The sequence below is a fragment of the Aquarana catesbeiana genome, linkage group LG03 (assembly GCF_042186555.1).
Source record: "Aquarana catesbeiana isolate 2022-GZ linkage group LG03, ASM4218655v1, whole genome shotgun sequence".
In the NCBI taxonomy this organism is placed as follows: Eukaryota; Metazoa; Chordata; class Amphibia; order Anura; family Ranidae; genus Aquarana; species Aquarana catesbeiana.
In genome coordinates, this window is record NC_133326.1 from 578,361,433 (window position 1) to 578,377,840 (window position 16,408).

The following is a 16,408-nucleotide window of genomic DNA, read 5'->3' on the forward strand; positions in this document are numbered from 1 at the left end:
GTATTGCATTAAAAAAGGAACATAGATGGGGGGGTCAATATGGCTGCGTATTTCCTATAATAATGACCCGTAAAACCATCCGGGCCAGGTGCTTTTGAAGGGTTCAGGCATTTGATGGCTTCTAAAATTTCCCCCTCAGTGAAATCTGCTTCCATTAGTTCTATATGTTCTTGTGTAATTTGTGGTAATGAAATATCGTGGAAAAATTTGTCTGCTCTGGTTGTAGGAAATGAGTTAGGTTTATTATATAATTTGGTGAAGAACCTAGAAAATTCTTGTATGATCGTTTGGGGATTTTGGGTGGGTTTCCCATCTTTCGTCCGAATTCTCGGCATGGCAGAATTAAATGGGCGGGGGGTGAGTTTTCTTGCCAATAGGGTTGTAGGTTTATCTCCCCTGGTGTAGTAGCGATGTCTAGACCAGCGGAGGTACTTTTCAGCCTTGGTTGTGAGACTAAAATTTAGTGCCGACCGTGCTACATCTATTTTATGACGTAGATCCAATTGAGGGTTAGCTTTTTGTTCCTGGACTATGTTATGTAATTCTTCTTCCTGTTGCTGTATTTTCTGCCTATTGTCGCGCTTGTTTCTAGAGGCTATTTGGATCAATTTACCACGAATAGTAGCTTTGTGCGCTGCCCAATTAATACCGGGGGAGGTGGCGCTAGGATGGTTATCTATGAAGTATTGTCGGAGGTCTTTCTCTACTTCAGTGTATATTATGGGGTCATTAAGTAGTGAAGCATTAAGCCGCCAGGTTGAAGGTTGTGGTCTCATCCATAGGTCTGATAATGTCAATAATACTGGTGAATGGTCTGACCATGAGCTGGGAACTATTTCAGTCGAAGTAATCGACGGCAATAGTGAGGATTGTATGAGTAGATGATCTATACGGGAATATGTTTTATGGACTTGGGAGTAATGCGATCGGTCTTCTATCAAACAAGGACCTGTACACACGGGCCAAATGTTGGCCAGTTATCTACTGTACTGACTGATTTTGGACAATATTAGACCTGTGTGTACGGGGTCGTACGACAGATTGTACGACCTTTATCGCTTAATAGTCGCAAGTAGAAATTGAATAGGTAAATAAAGTCACAAAAATTCTCATACGACAGAAAAAAAAATCAGAAGTGATGTCATGTGTGGTAATGTATTTGTATTGTATTTTCGGACGACAACTTTACTGACTAAACGAAAATCGTACGATCTGGAATTGTACGGGGAAAATTTTTGTTCATGTCCGATCGAATAATATCAGATGAACTATCGTGATTGGCTGTCGAAAGTAGTGTACACACGATCCGAAAATCGTACGATTCTTCCTCGGACAACAGTTTTCGTACAATATTCGGATCGTGTGTACGGGCCATTAGTCACTGGATCTGGATCCTGGCAACACCCAAAAATTTCCAAACCCTTTGTTGTGCATCCTTATTTGCAGAAAGCGAAGTATGCTGATTTGGCCCATCCCAGTAAGGTGTTTTCACCTCCAAAATGGTTTCCTCAGCAGTACCCTATGGAGTAAAAGTTCTCTATAATGTGGTGTTCTTCAGTTGATGATCCGGCTATTTCCTACCTGAACAGGACCCTGACATCCCGGTGGACAAAGGTTCTGGTCTTTACAGATACTGTGGATGAAAGGCTTTATGCCCTCTTTAGGGTGCCTTTCTCTTTGGTAGGTAGAGTTCTGCAAGAAGTTTGCAACTTGCAAGCACTGAAAGTGTGGGGAAAACATGCCCTGATGCAGGAAATCTGTACCTTGGGGATCCTGTCCTGCAGTAGTTCCTGAGAACCTTGAGCTTCTTGGTGTATGCCTTGGAGGATTCTATTAGGCAACTCTCTAGACCGAGCATTCTGTTCATCCACATTAGGAGAATCATGTGGCTCACATGCTAGTCTAGAGTGGTGGCCCTTTGAGGGCAAGCATTTTGTTTGGGCCAACATTGGATGCTTTCATCCAGAAGGTAACTGTGGGAAAAAACACACTGTTGTCACAGGCCTCGGGCTCCAAGCAGAAGCTTACCATCCACCTCTGCAAGAAGAACTGGAACTTGAAGATCTCAAAGTCCATATCTGGATTCTCTTCCCAGTGGAGGGTGTCCCCACTCTTGTTTGATTGTCAGGCTTTGTGGCTGTCTGGACTTGGGGACATGACAGATGAATGGTATCACAGTGTTATGTCAAGAGTTTACAAGCTGAACTTTCCAAAGCTTTCAAGCTTTTTATGCGCTCAAGTATTTATTTGGAGCCTCAAAGGGAGAAAGTGTTTCTTTGCAGCACTGGAAAGGATGATGTCCCAGGGTGTAATTTCACCTGTACTGGAGGGGGAGGAGTTTGATTTCTATTCAAACCTTTTTGGGGTTCTAAAGCCAAACCGAGATGTCCGGACTATTCTGGATTTCTAGAGCCTCAAATAATTGTAATGTGCTAAAATTCAGGAGGGACCTGTCAGCAATTCCTTCACTGGATAAAAAGGATGCCTACCTGCACATCCCAATCAGGCTCACCAACAGTTCCTAAGGCTTGCTGTGGTGGATTGCCACTACCAGGTTGTGGTGTTGCCATTTGGCCTGTCCACAGCTACCAGAATGTTTATTATGGTGTTGACTCCAGTTCTGGGGTTGTTGAGAAAACAGGGTAACCCCATTGTGGGGCATTTGGGCAACCTGCTTCTTCAAGGACAATCTGCGCAGACCTTCTTTTTTTTTTTTTTTTTTTTTTTTTCTCAAAGAAGTTTATTAAAGAAAAATAAGAAAACAGAAAGACAAATCAGTCATAATTTCTGATTCCAGATAAGACAGTGTTACAGCAATCACCTTATACCATTGGATAACATGACTTAATTAAATCCTATGAGAATGGAAATTTTGTTCCTCTTATGGGACTTTAAAGGGGACACCTGCTCATAAGTAATAGAGTATAATAAGGAGTATAATAAGTATAGGTTTGATTGCAAAAGTTTAGGTATTTATTGGGGTGAGGGTACGGGTAATTTAGGGGTACAACAGATGAGTGGGCATAAGGTACAGGATACAAGTTACAAACATGAAGACATGGCAATACAACATGCAGAGGATCCACAATCATAGGACTCCAGGTGTGTATGGGACACACACACAGAGAGTACCCTACGCGTTTCGAGATAAACTCTTCCTCAGGGGTGTCTGATAGGGATCAGCAAGCACAGAGGTGTGTCATATAATGTTGCTTGGAAGGCATGTATTACTGCACGTGTATCCAAAGAAGCACTCAAAAGGACGGGAGGGGGGTTTTGTAGGGGGGGATAAAAAGACACACCACTGGACTTCAGTAGGCCGCTCGCCCCCAGTCCACGTCCGGCCCGTGACACCCAGACCCGGCGGGGCGGTTTGAGAGAGCTCCCCAGCAAAGGGCGCCACAAAAGCCACCGTGAAGAAGAGTAATCCTAAGTATGCTCCAATCTGGAGCAGGCCGGTAAAAGGCCAATGCAGGCAGAGGACTGCGGGTCTCCGAAAGGAGGGGGTTTTATTCCCGGTAAGCCAGTGCGGTAATCCTGTGTGATGCTCCAGCCTTCCGCCCTACATCGCTGCACGCCGCTGCTTCACCCACCAGGTTGAACTCCCTGGCCCGGACCCCCTGTTGGAACACCACCCTCCACTGCCCCCAGACTGGTATTACTGCCGCTACCCCCCCTGGGACATCTTAACCCTCACAGGGACTGGATGCACACAGTCTGGAGCATCACACAGGATTACCGCACTGGCTTACCGGGCCGGACCATAATGGAATAAAACCCCCTCCTTTCGGAGACCCGCAGTCCTCTGCCTGCATTGGCCTTTTCCCGGCCTGCTCCAGATTGGAGCATACTTAAGATTACTCTTCTTCACGGTGGCTTTTGTGGCGCCCTTTGCTGGGGAGCTCTCTCAAACCGCCCCGCCGGGTCTGGGTGTCACGGGCCGGACTGGGGACTGGGGGCGAGCGGCCTACTGAAGTCCAGTGGTGTGTCTTTTTATCCCCCCCTACAAACCCCCCCTCCCGTCCTTTTGAGTGCTTCTTTGGATACACGTGCAGTAATGCATGCCTTCCAAGCAACATTATATGACACACCTCTGTGCTTGCTGATCCCTATCAGACACCCCTGAGGAAGGGGGTGGCAGCAGCGGGGTGGCAGCAGCGGCCATATATAGATTCATGCAATGCATGAATCTATCTATAGGTGATAGAGGGATGGCAGCGCCCCTGCGCCCTTAATGCATGGGCCGCCATTGTGTTCTGGCCATATTTTGATCTTGATGAAAACAGCTATACAGTCTGTATAGCTGTTTTCATCAAGATCAGAATATGGCCACAACAGATGTATTGCAATACAAAAAGATGTACATTGCATTCTCTAGGCTATATAAATTATATGGGCATGGGCATGGACTGGTCTGGTACGCCTGGCCTAAGTAGTAACTTCTAATACAAAGTGAAGAAGACATGAATTATCTCTGTATTTTAGTCATGATAATAACAACATTATACACTAAAGAGACATATCTTTCCAGCAAATTAGCAATAAATAAATCATAATGCTCCGCCTCCTGGGAGTCCTGGCTGCTACTAACTGCTGTTACCTGTGGTTACTTGCGGTTCTTATGTTGCCTAGGCACAGGTAGCATATCACTGGGCGGCTCGCACTTGAGTGGGCGGTGGCAGTGTCGGCCCGGATCTACAAAGTAGCAGACTGCCAGCATATGACTTGGCTCGGTAGCTCACACTTGAGTGGGCGGATCCATCTACAACAACACACCTATACACTACACAGGCAGCCAATCAGTGACGAGGAGCGCGGAAAGGCCGAGCTACCGAGCGGAGGACACAGGACAGTGTCAGCACAGAGCAGAGAGCAGCGTAGTAGCAGCTGCAGACCTAGAAAAAAAAAGTCTGCGGCAGACTTGTTAACACAACACACAGACACAGTGCAACTGCAAGCCAACACCTGGTGATTCCTGCCCATTCTGAGCAATCCTTGCGGGCGTGAAATGAACCCGCAAAGGACAATGTATACCGGGACAGGCGTTGTGCCACATTGAGGGAGCATATGTGAACAGCCTGTAGGGCCTCCTCCCACTGTTCCTCCTCAAACGTACCTATGTCCCTCTCCCACTTGTTCACCACCCCCGAAGGGAGTCCATCTAGAAAGACAGATAATAGCATTGAATAGCACCTCAAAATAAATTCCTTAAAATAGGTCACATCTGCCATATAATGGAAAATGGGGGTTGGAGATGGAGTCCACGGAGTCCTATTAGATTATGCCCTGACTGCATGTTGCAGCTGCATGTAATAAATTTGTGGGAGTCAAAATCGCTCCTGCAGAGAGGAGAGCAAGAGAAAGAGCACAATTAACCATCGGCAAAAATGTGCCGCAGGTGCAACAATCTGCTCAGACTTTGATGTCAAAATATCTGTCAAATTGGGCAGGTCCTGAAGCAATGCGGTTGGTTACTGCTCCTCCAGAAATCAGCCTTGGTGTTGAAAACTTGGGCCTAGTGATGGATTTGGCTCAGTCCAAAATGTACCTTCCACAGGAAAGGTGCCTTTCCATCCAAGCTCAGTTGAAGTCCTAGAGGTCTCTAGAAAAAAACGCACTTGTCTTATACATTGGGTGCTGGGAAATATGGTCTCTGCCTTCAGTGCAGTGCCGTATGTCCAGTTCCACTCCAGGAAGTTGCAGCTCAATATTCTGTTGGGCTGGGACAAGAGTCCACAGTCTTTTGGATCTCCTTATGCATCTGAATCCAAAGGCCAGGTTTGCTCTGGATGGGTGGACCTCTTCCCAGATGCTGGATGCAGGAAAATATTTTCTTCCAACATCTTGGAAAGTTCTAATGACAGATACCAGCCTAATTGGCTGGGAAGGTGTTCTGAAGAACTGGTTGGTTCAGTGAACATGGTCAGTGGAGCAGTAGATCTTGCCAATCAACATTTTAGAACTTTGAATGATTTGTCTACCTTTTATTTCTGCAGTCTGATTCCGTTTGTGCAGTCTGAAGGGCTTTGTAAGGTACAGGCTCTTTCCCGATCTTTTATCTCAGTGGATTTGACAACTCATTCTTGGGCCCATAGCATTTTACCTTATTTATTTAACCAAGGGTATTTAACTTTTCCAGTTAAGGCCCTCTCTGAACCTGTTAGAGTTTGTAAGGCTGCTACCTGGTGTTCTGTTCACGTTTGCTAAGTTTTACAAGGTAGATGTCCCTGCCTTTGCGGACGTTAATTTTGTGCGGGAGGTCCTACAGGCGGCTCTGTAGTGGGGTTCCCTATTCTGTTTTTGGGTGTGAGGTGTTTGTGTTTTCCCTATTCTGTTTTCAGGTGTGGGTTTAATGCAGTTGTTTCTCACCCCTCTTGTTTACTCTGGGATGTCCTGAGTATCAATGAATAAGAAGAAACCCTGTGTCTTGGGATGTACAATTGAGAAATTAGGAATTTTGTTTACCTGTAAAATCCTTTTCTTGGTGTACATCCCAAATCTGGGGCTTTGCTGTGCTGGGTGATGTTATGCTTGGGTGGGGAAGCCTGTTTTTTGTCAGTGTCCCTTCACCTATTGGTGGTAGTGTAACCCATAGGAGGAAACCATGTGTCCTGTGATGTAATCCAGAGAAAGGGCCAACATTGGATGCTTTCATCCAGAAGGTAACTGTGGGGAAAAACACACTGTTGTCTTTCTCTCTTGTCTTTCTCCTTCTCTAGGTGTACTGATAACCATTATCTCAGAAAGAAAGTTGGGGGAAAATCAAAACTTTAGGGTTGTCCCTAGAGCAAGAGGTAAGAGAAAATCTTCCGCTGGGGACAACCGTCTTAGAGGGGAATTGCCCTCACTTTGGAAGATTTCCTCTTAGTTCCTGTTGCATCTCTGGAACCTACAAGCTTTGGTGTGCTGTATTTTTCACACATCCTGCATGCTGCAGAACAGGTGTTCACCCACATGTGTGGCTTGCGGTGATGAGTGCTACTGCATGTGAAATGTACTGTATGTTGTGTTTTTTATACGTGGTTCACCTCATCATTTACTGTACAACCTATACAAAATCTAAAGTGGAAACACATACCAAAAAAAAAAAAAAACACTCTTATGTGCCTGTATGGCTGCAAGTGCGATAGGCCTAGCATGCTTGAAGTGTTTGTAAAGGTATACAGTGTATATATTAGTTTTTTTAATATAATAAGGAAGGTTTAGACCAGCCATTCTCAACCAGAAATCCTCCAGAGGTTGCTATAAGTTCCTTGAGCAAAGAGCCTCTGAGACAGGGGTGGATCCAGAGACTAGTCTCGGGGGGTGAGGGCACTGCCAGAAAATTAGGTGTTGCTTACAGAACTGTATTTAATGCATCATACAGTCCTAACCTTGTTTAAAACAGTGACACTGTTTTAAAGTGTTACATGCATCCCATTTATTTCTACTGAGACACACAGCCGCTGTATCCCAATATGACATGTTGGTGTGGGTCCCTGAACGCACCTTGAACGCATTCTGCGACATATTGGGATATAGCGGCTGTGTGTCTCAGTAGAAATAAATGGGATGTCAGCTTTGGGATGCCAGTAAAAGACAGCCCTGCATGTTAGACGCTTGTCTGCAGCACACCCTGTGTGAAAGAAGCCTAAAGATGAATTTTTCTGTCATTCTATATCATCATTATTATGATGATTATCACACAATACATGTGCCGTGGCTCAACACACCTGTACTGTGTGATTATCATGATGATGATGATGATTGGTAATTGTAATATGGCCTACGGAGGGGGTTAATGTACTCACTGATGTATTACTGACCAGTGGCAATTAATTAACCAGTTTGTGCTGCACTAGTGGCAGTGTTTATAAACCCCTTCATGCTGTAGAATAAAAGGGGTTAATTAACACTGATGGTGCCACTGTCATTAATGCTGCATCAAAGGGGTTAATTGCCACTGGTCACTAATACATCAGCGAGTACATTAACCCCCTCCATGTGCCATATTACAATTACTATTGTAAATTATTTAAGCCCACCTCTCCTCCCCCAAAGCGTTAACCACTTCACACAGCTAAGACAAGGTGTTAGTTAAGGCATTGTTGTGTTAATGAGTTAAGTGATCACTCACTTGCAGTGCACTGAGCTCTGGCTACAGGTCCTATTGGCAGCATCTTGTCTTTAATTCCGCGCTCCCAGCCTCTGAATCGTGACGTCACACCAGCCGGGACTAGGAAGCTCCTGTTGGGTGGAGATCACCCCGCCTGACAGGGAAGTGAAGTGACACTAGCACCGCTCTGCTGCAACTCTGCCAGTGTGTAGCAGCGGCCCCGGTGTTATCGCAATCCACACCCCCATAGTGACGCTGCTGGGCCCCTCTACATGAATTGATGGGGCCCAGGGAATATATTTTAGGCCTCCTGGGAGCCAGGGGAAGCAGAAATAAAGTCCCTGCAGCTGCATTTAGATGATGCCTTGTAACGCAAATCTGGTGAGGTGGCGGAGGGAGAAAGCCTTGGAGTTAGTATTATTTTCTGAGGGGGGGGGCAATTGCCCCCTGGATCCACCCCTGCTCTGAGATACGTATTCACTGACACCAATGATCTTTTTAGCTATTTGTAAGGGGGCATTCTTCCTAATGATCTGAGATGTACAGAAGTATCTTTCAACTGACCATTACACTATAGCACTATAGTACTGTTAGTTTTAGAAATAGCAATTATTAGCAGGGGTTCCCTGAGAACAGAAAGTTATTTCAAGGGTTTCTCTATGTTACCAAAGTTGGGAAAGACTGGGTTAGACCATTGGATCAGCATGACAACCAGAGAACTAGAATTTTCAAAAGGAGATGCTAGCATTAGCAGCCTGAACATTTCCCATTTCCAAATGGCATAGCCATCGTAGGACATATGGCTTCGAATGTATGTGCGTGTTTGGAGACAGTGATGATTTAAATGTGTGCCAGACCTAACTTTTTTATTTGCTCCCTTTTGGTCTGTTAAATAATTAGGGCTCATTCAGATGGCATTGACACCCATCCTGCGTTCTGAGTCACTGTTTTCTGCGTCTGCATCTGCTGTGGAGCTGCATGCAAGAGGCCTATACAAGTGGATGCAGACGCATAGGCTGCACGGACACAACCATGTGTCAAAATTTGACATGCATGCAGGAGCATGTGCATGGATAGCACAATGGGGAGGATTGCTCCATCAACCTTGCTTGTGTGGCTGATCAAAAGAAACGACCATCTTTAAGGGCACTTTCGCACTGAGCCGCGCTGGGGTAAAGCGCCACTATTTTTAGCTGCGCTTTTAGGCCACTAGTGGGGCGCTTTTGGGCCGCTAGCGGGCCGCTTTTAACCCCCACTAGTGGCTGAAAAAGGGTTTAAAGTGCCTGAAAAGTGCCGCTGCCCATTGATTTCAATTGTATACACTGCTCCTAAAACGCTTCAAAGAAGCTGCTTGCAGGACTTTTTTGAGTGTCCTGCCAGTGCAATGTGAAAGCCCGAGGTGCTTTACAGGTGCTATTTTTAGTGCTATAGCGCCTGTAAAGCGCCCCAGTGTGAAAGTAGCCTAAGTAGACTTTTTTGTTCTTTGGTTTTATGTAGGCGTTAAGTGCACAACCTTTAAATGAGTCAGCTGCTAATTTTCATATAGTCATTTTTTATCCACAGATATATAAAGAGGTGTTGCTATATGTAGTTTATTATTTAGAATAAACCACCTCTAGACCATCAAAGCAATTCAGTTAATCACTTTATTAGACATTTGATTTCATGATTCATAAGACAGTTGGAGGTCACAGTGAGAAGGGGATGTCCTGCATTCCTTCACTCACTGGCACAAAGAACCCTTACCCATCCCAACAGCTATTTTGTGAGGTTTAAGGCATAACTTCTGACTGAGTTAAAAAAATGAATCAATGTGCCCCCTTCCTCTCCTCAGCAGAATCACAATACATTGATAGTTTTTCTGGGGTATGTTAAAGAAAGTATTGCCTTAATTCACAGTCCCGCAGTCTTCCCCCTGCCGGTTGCTGTTGTGAGGGCTGGTCCCCTGAATCCTCTTTTCTTGCTGGTCACCAATGGCCCTACATTGTACGTGAAAATGAAGACATTCCAGCGCAGCAGAGAAGGGGTTAAAGTACGTTATACCCTGTATTATATCATCCCCTAGACAAATTTGCATTACATTCATCATATGCTAGGGGGAGACAAAATGTATTTTTTTCCAGCATGGAGTTCCACTTATCGGTCATTTGGTCCTAAGCACATTGCATGATGACACAAAACCCCAGAGAATGAATAGGATGGATGTGGCCACAAAACACAAAACGCCTGCCTGTACTGTATGTGTGCATCAGGACCCCTGCTTTGTAAATGATGATGTTGACTGGTGTTAATGGACAACTGTTGTATAACATTCAGGTATGACTTTTATGCAACTTTTGAGAGTTATTATTGAAGTATATGGCCCTCAAGTTGCATGAAAGTCGGACCAAAGCAGTCTGGCCTCCCTTCCCTATTCCTCCTCTGAAATTGCTGGTTAACTGGCTGCCCTGCTGATCCAATGGATATAATACAGTTTAGATCATTGTCCCGGAACAAGAATGCAAATAAAAAAAATCAGAGAAAAATAGAGAACTTATTCTTTATTCTGTATTAGGCACGTTTTTTGCTTGACATTTGCTTTAATGAAGAAAGCGTTAACGTGTGCCTAGCGTGATTCCCTTAAAGCAACAGGATCAGCATGATGGCCAGGCAACTAGCATTTTCAGAAGGTTTAACAATGGCAGCCTCTGTGTTTTATCAGTACAGGTTTCCAGAGAGAAATGGCATGTAAGGCACATGGTACGCTTAGCTGAGTTGGGTCAGTTGTTGCCATGGAAAAAGGAAGCAATGAGAAATGGCTTTCTGGCATAAAAAACATATTAGAACTTTTCACAACCTAACCTTTTTCAAAAGTGACCAGTCCTCTTTAAAGGGTCAGTCCACCCATGCCTAAAATTATAGATAGGACATGCATCAATCTGCAGTCTTTAGCCGTTTTGGGTGATTTCAATAAGTGCTATTAAATGCTTTTAAGGGTACTGACCCAATCACAATGTATTTTTTCTGTGTGCTATATGCTTCATGGGGCAGGGATAGGAGTATTGCAGTGTAGTTATGCAAGTGTGCTAAAATCGCTCATTCTGTATCATCCGTATATAGTGACTGACACTTTAAATCAGCCACCCGTTTCTTGTGCTTTTTATGGAACAGTTAGCTTTCTCTGCCACAATTCCCAGCTCTCCCAATGCTTGCCATGGAGTCTCACTTTTCTTTCTGCATTCTTGGTAATATAAAATCAATGACAAGTTCAACAGGAAGTAGGAGTCATTTTCATGAGGACCATAATTGGCAAGCCTTAATGGGAACTATAGTGCAGTGATTTTTCCCTATCAGAACCTGATGGGTTATTAGTCCTGCCGGCATCCACCAAATATGAAGTATTACTAAACTTTTAAACTTAGCCAGGCCGAGCTTTCAAAATACAAGTACACCATCCATATTGAATATGGCTGAACACATACACAGTAATTTAAAGGAAGTTAGCTAGCAACCACCCAGTTTAAACATTTATCATAAAAAAAAACATTCAGTGACCCAGCACTATATGAAAAGTTAAATATAAAAAGGAGATTCAGAGTTTGAATGGCACCGCCGGGGTGGCACGCACTGACCAGAGTCCTGCCTTGGCCTTTATAATCTTCCTATGCTGTCAAGTCCCAGCTTGATAAGGAGCCCACAAACTGCAGCCAGCGCAGCCAGTAACAGAAGACTGTGGCAGATCCTGCCTGGTTCGGATCGGTATACCTGTGTGCAAGAGAAACATTCATTCAATAGTGTACTATAAGGAAGTGTCTGAAATAAAACGGTTTGTATGATTTCATAAATAACAATATACAATGTAATAACTGTCAGTAGGATTACCAGCTCTATTTGCCTCCCCCTTTGGCATTGGTTCAGCAGCTCAGCACCACAGTGGCTGCAGCTACAGCAGTCAGTGAGGGCTTGCTTAATAGCTTATTTGTTGCGAGTTAAGAAAATGCAAAAACGTTGCTGTTCATAGCCTGGCCACAGGTTCACTTGAAGCCTTTTAAAGCAAACCAGTGGTGACCAGAATAAGGAGGTGCCTGTGCTGTCCACCTACTGAAAATATTATCTGACTGTCTGTCTTTGGCTTTAGTATAGGGTTGCCACCTGTCCAGGATTCACCCAGACAGTTCGGGTTTGGAATCATGTGTCCGGGTTTTAGACTGCCTGAAACCCGGACACATTTTTCAGACTGGACTATGGCTTCCCAGCAGGTTTGCTGGCTGCAGTTAGCTAAGCTAAGTGTGTCTGTTACACTCTCTTTCACACTGCCCAAAGTCAGCACTGACAATTCCCCCCACCCCTACAGATGGGAAAGAAGAGGGGGCATCAATTTGCACCTCTTTCTCCCGGCCCTGTGTCTCAGAAAAGGAAAATGGGGGGGTGGAAATTGGAAGTCTAGCAGACTCAAATACATCTGAATGAGAGGTGCTGACTGCCAAGAGGTGAGTGAGCTCACCATCCATCCCTGCCTGTGACTGAAGTCTCCCCCCTTCTCTCTCCTGCCTTAGTGAGTACACTAAGGTAAATCAGGGTTCTCAGAGCACCCCTTACATCAGAGTTCCCCTTTACACCAGAGGCCGCAGTGTTCCCCCTTACATCAGAGTCCTCTTTGTGCATCAGAGTGCTCAGTGTTCCCTCCCCCCTTAAATCAGGGTTCCCAGAGCATCCCTTAGAGTCCCCAGAGTTCTCCTTTACATCAGAGTCTGCAGAGTCCCCCCTTACAGATGTTCAGATGTAAAAGGGGAACTCTATGGACTCTGATGTAAAGAGGGACTCTTGTTATTAACGTCATGTGCTTAGAAATGTTATTTAATAGCAAAATATATGTATAGTTTATACTATAAAAAAAATTGCTATGCGCCGCTAAAGTGTTTGGGTTTGATTTAAAGAAAAGGTGGCAACTCTACTTTAGTACTCTCTGAGACACTTAATGTTAAAATGTGTGAACATTAGAAAAATTAGATTAAAGGGTGAGCTTCTAATCTGTACAGTTCAGGTCAGTGACTTAAAAAGGGCTGAAACTACCAGATCAGCATGACAGCCAGGGACCAAGTATCTTCATAAGGAGAGCAGCCCCTTACTAAGCCCAGGTTTTCTTTCTATGGTCAATCCCTAAACTAATTATTTAGACTGTATCTGTTGAATTAAACAATTTCCCCCTGTAGTCCTTGCTGTCTGGCAGAGCATTGGAAAGCTGGGCAGGTGCGGCATATAGTTACATAGAGGGTTGATGCACCTCAGCAGCCAGTAAAGTGGACCTGTATTGTATCATGGTATAGAGGCATGCCAGAGCTTTGACTTTGGAGCTGAGGTGAAGAAAGGAAGCAGATTATGGCTGGGCTTGGAGCTTTCTTGACGTAGGGCAGAAGTTTTTGTTGAAATGAAAAATAAATGTGCTGACACCTTAATGGGTGATATTAATAATTAATTTAATTAAAACTACACCCTCTGATCCTTTACAGCCAAAGAAGCCCCCAACTTAGCCTTTGTTTTATCTGCACCCACTTTGTGCCTGGAATGGCACGCCTTCACTGATTGAATTTTGCCGTACAGGCAGGGGAGCAGGGCCATTTTTAAGGCAGGGCAAAAGGGGCAGCTGCCCTGGGCCCTGTCATTGTTGTGGGGCCCAAAGTAGCTGCCTCATACTTGACAACTATCCTGGTTTAAATTCCCTCGTCCCTTGAAGTTTTAGTCCCGTGCTGTGTCCTGATATCTCAGTGTGAAGTGCTGCTACTAATGCTGCCCAGCTCTACCCTGTTGTTGTGTACAGATGACTCACCAGCAGACCCTGTGTTTACATGTAAATTACCAGCATTCATATGTAAATAGTGGCGGCATTCATATGTAAATAGCGGCGGCCGGCGGCATTCATATGTATACCATGTTCCCCTTGAGGTCATATCCACATGAATGTCTAGCAACCAATCAACAAGCAGAAATCATGTGCTGTAACCTCTAGCAACCAGTCAGTGAGCGGTAATGATACACTGTAACCTCTGGCAACCAATCACAATAGCTGCCTGATCTGATTCAGTAAACTGATTTTGAGTCTAGCTGCTATTTATTGTATGTCTCAGAGCAGGTGGAGAGCGAAACTGCATGGGAGGGGCCCAAGAAAAGTTTTGCCCAGGGTCCAATCAATATTAAAGACGGCCCTGCAGGGGAGGAGGGTGTTCCATAGGCAGGAGGAAGTTTTATGGGTGTCCCAAACATAGAGCCAAGAAAGTGGAGGCACTTGTGAAATCCTCACTTTTAGCCCAAATTTATGATGGGTGACCAATTGGTGAGCACTGGAGAGAGTGGCCTGAGCGCAGTACAGGAGATGGTCAGTATATGTAAAACAGTGTTTTTAGGGTTTAGCTCTGATAGTATATGGGAACACCTGCAAGCACCTGAGTTCAAAGCTTGTTAAGTAGTTTTATAGTGACTATAAATTGACTTTAAAGAGATGCTGCTACCATAAATCTTCCCATATGTTTATAGGTGCATTCAAAGTGGTTGCAAACCTCAGACATAAGCTATGAACAAAGCATATCCTATAAAAAAAAAAAGTATAAAAAGTGACAGGGGTGGGAGCTTCAGCACATGGCTTGTGATTGACAGCCTCAGCTCTGTTGCTGTGTGAAGGGGGGGCTTGCCCTCCAATTAGCTCTCCTCACAGAGCTCTGCAGTATGTAACCTCGGATCCCCGCCGCTTGATTTCTGGAAGCTCAGGCAGGCTGTATAAATTCAGCACTTTGAAAGGCTATAGAGAAGAAATGACTGCAGATAAACAAATACAACGTATGTAGGAGGATTTGTTTCATCTCTGTGTATCGCCTGAGGTTAGTCATTTCGCTGGGTATATGTAAGGGTTTACATCCACTTTAATGTATTTTAGTCATGTTACTAGCCTGTAAAAGCCTCCCTTGCATAGATATCCAAAAGCCCTGAAACTGCTGCTGGATGCCACCATCTTGGATGTGATGTCAGCAGCCCCATCAGATATAGATCTATAACTCTATAGCATTCCCCTTTGCTCCTCCCCTGGCTGCTGCATGAAAGGTTATGTAAAGAGGTGAAGGGCAGAGGAGCTGGGCCAGCACAGAGTAATTAGACACTCTCAGAAGGTAAAAGGGCTAAAGTGTGCAAGTAGAGAGGGGTATGCCAGGAAATTGACTCTTCCAGGATTAGTTACATTTTCTAGCAAGTTCAAAGGCACATTGCAAGTAAATACAATGTTTTTAAGTTGGTGACAGTCTCTTCAAAGAATCTTCAGCATATGTAATGCCAGGAAGTTGCCACGTTAACCTTAGGGGGATAATTAAATACTTGTAGCCACACACACAGTGACCTTGGCATAAACATACCGTTTGAACCAATAAACTTAGTTCAAGTATCAGCACACAGTATCTGTGTCTATATGGTGATATTTGATCGCTGAGTCATTGTGGGGCTTTCCAGTCCTGCCTGTTGTGCAGGGTGAGAGCAAAAACAAACACCTCTCTGTATCAGCAATGCTTGTGAAACCCGAACATAGGAGGAAGTTATTGAGAACTCGCTGTCGCTCTACCAAATGTAGATCATAAGTATCATACAAACTATACAGTTTTTAATTGTACCATTTTTATTATTTTTGTTCTTATATTGTACATGAGATTCATATGCATTGAGTTGTCCTTGGTCTAAACACCTGCTGTACAGTGGCGGCCCGTCCATAGGGGGCACCCGGGTGCCGCCCCCCCTCCTGTAGTCACACCAAAAAAAAAAAATTTTTAAAACGGCCCTTTAAGAAAAAAAAAAAAAAAAAGTCCTTTAATATAGCGCACTGTGTTTGGGCGCTGGAAGCAGTGCACTATGGGAGCACCATGTCTATGCAATCACGAGACTGCAGACATGGCGCTTCATTTGCGGGCTGTTAACCCACCTTGCAGCGCAATACAAAACTCCGAGTAGCTTCCGCCCGTAAAATCACTGTGATTCTCCGAGCGGGAGCATTGTTGTTCAAATCTCCAGGTCACTTCCGGGTTCCGTGAAACAGCCGAAAGCCAGAAGTGACGTCAGCAGCTCCGTTCTTCGGCACGAGCAGAGCTGCAGGAAGGAGGAAGGTAAGAGACTGATAGCGCGCCAGGTTCTGAAAGAGGGAGTCCACCTGAAAAAAAATGATTAAAAGCCAGCAGCTACAAATACTGCAGCTGCTAACTTTTAATAAACGGAAACTTACCTGTCCAGGAGTCCAGCGATGTCGGCAGCCGAAGCTGAGCAATAGCTCGGCTCTCGGCTGCTGCCGCCGCCATTCTCGGTGAG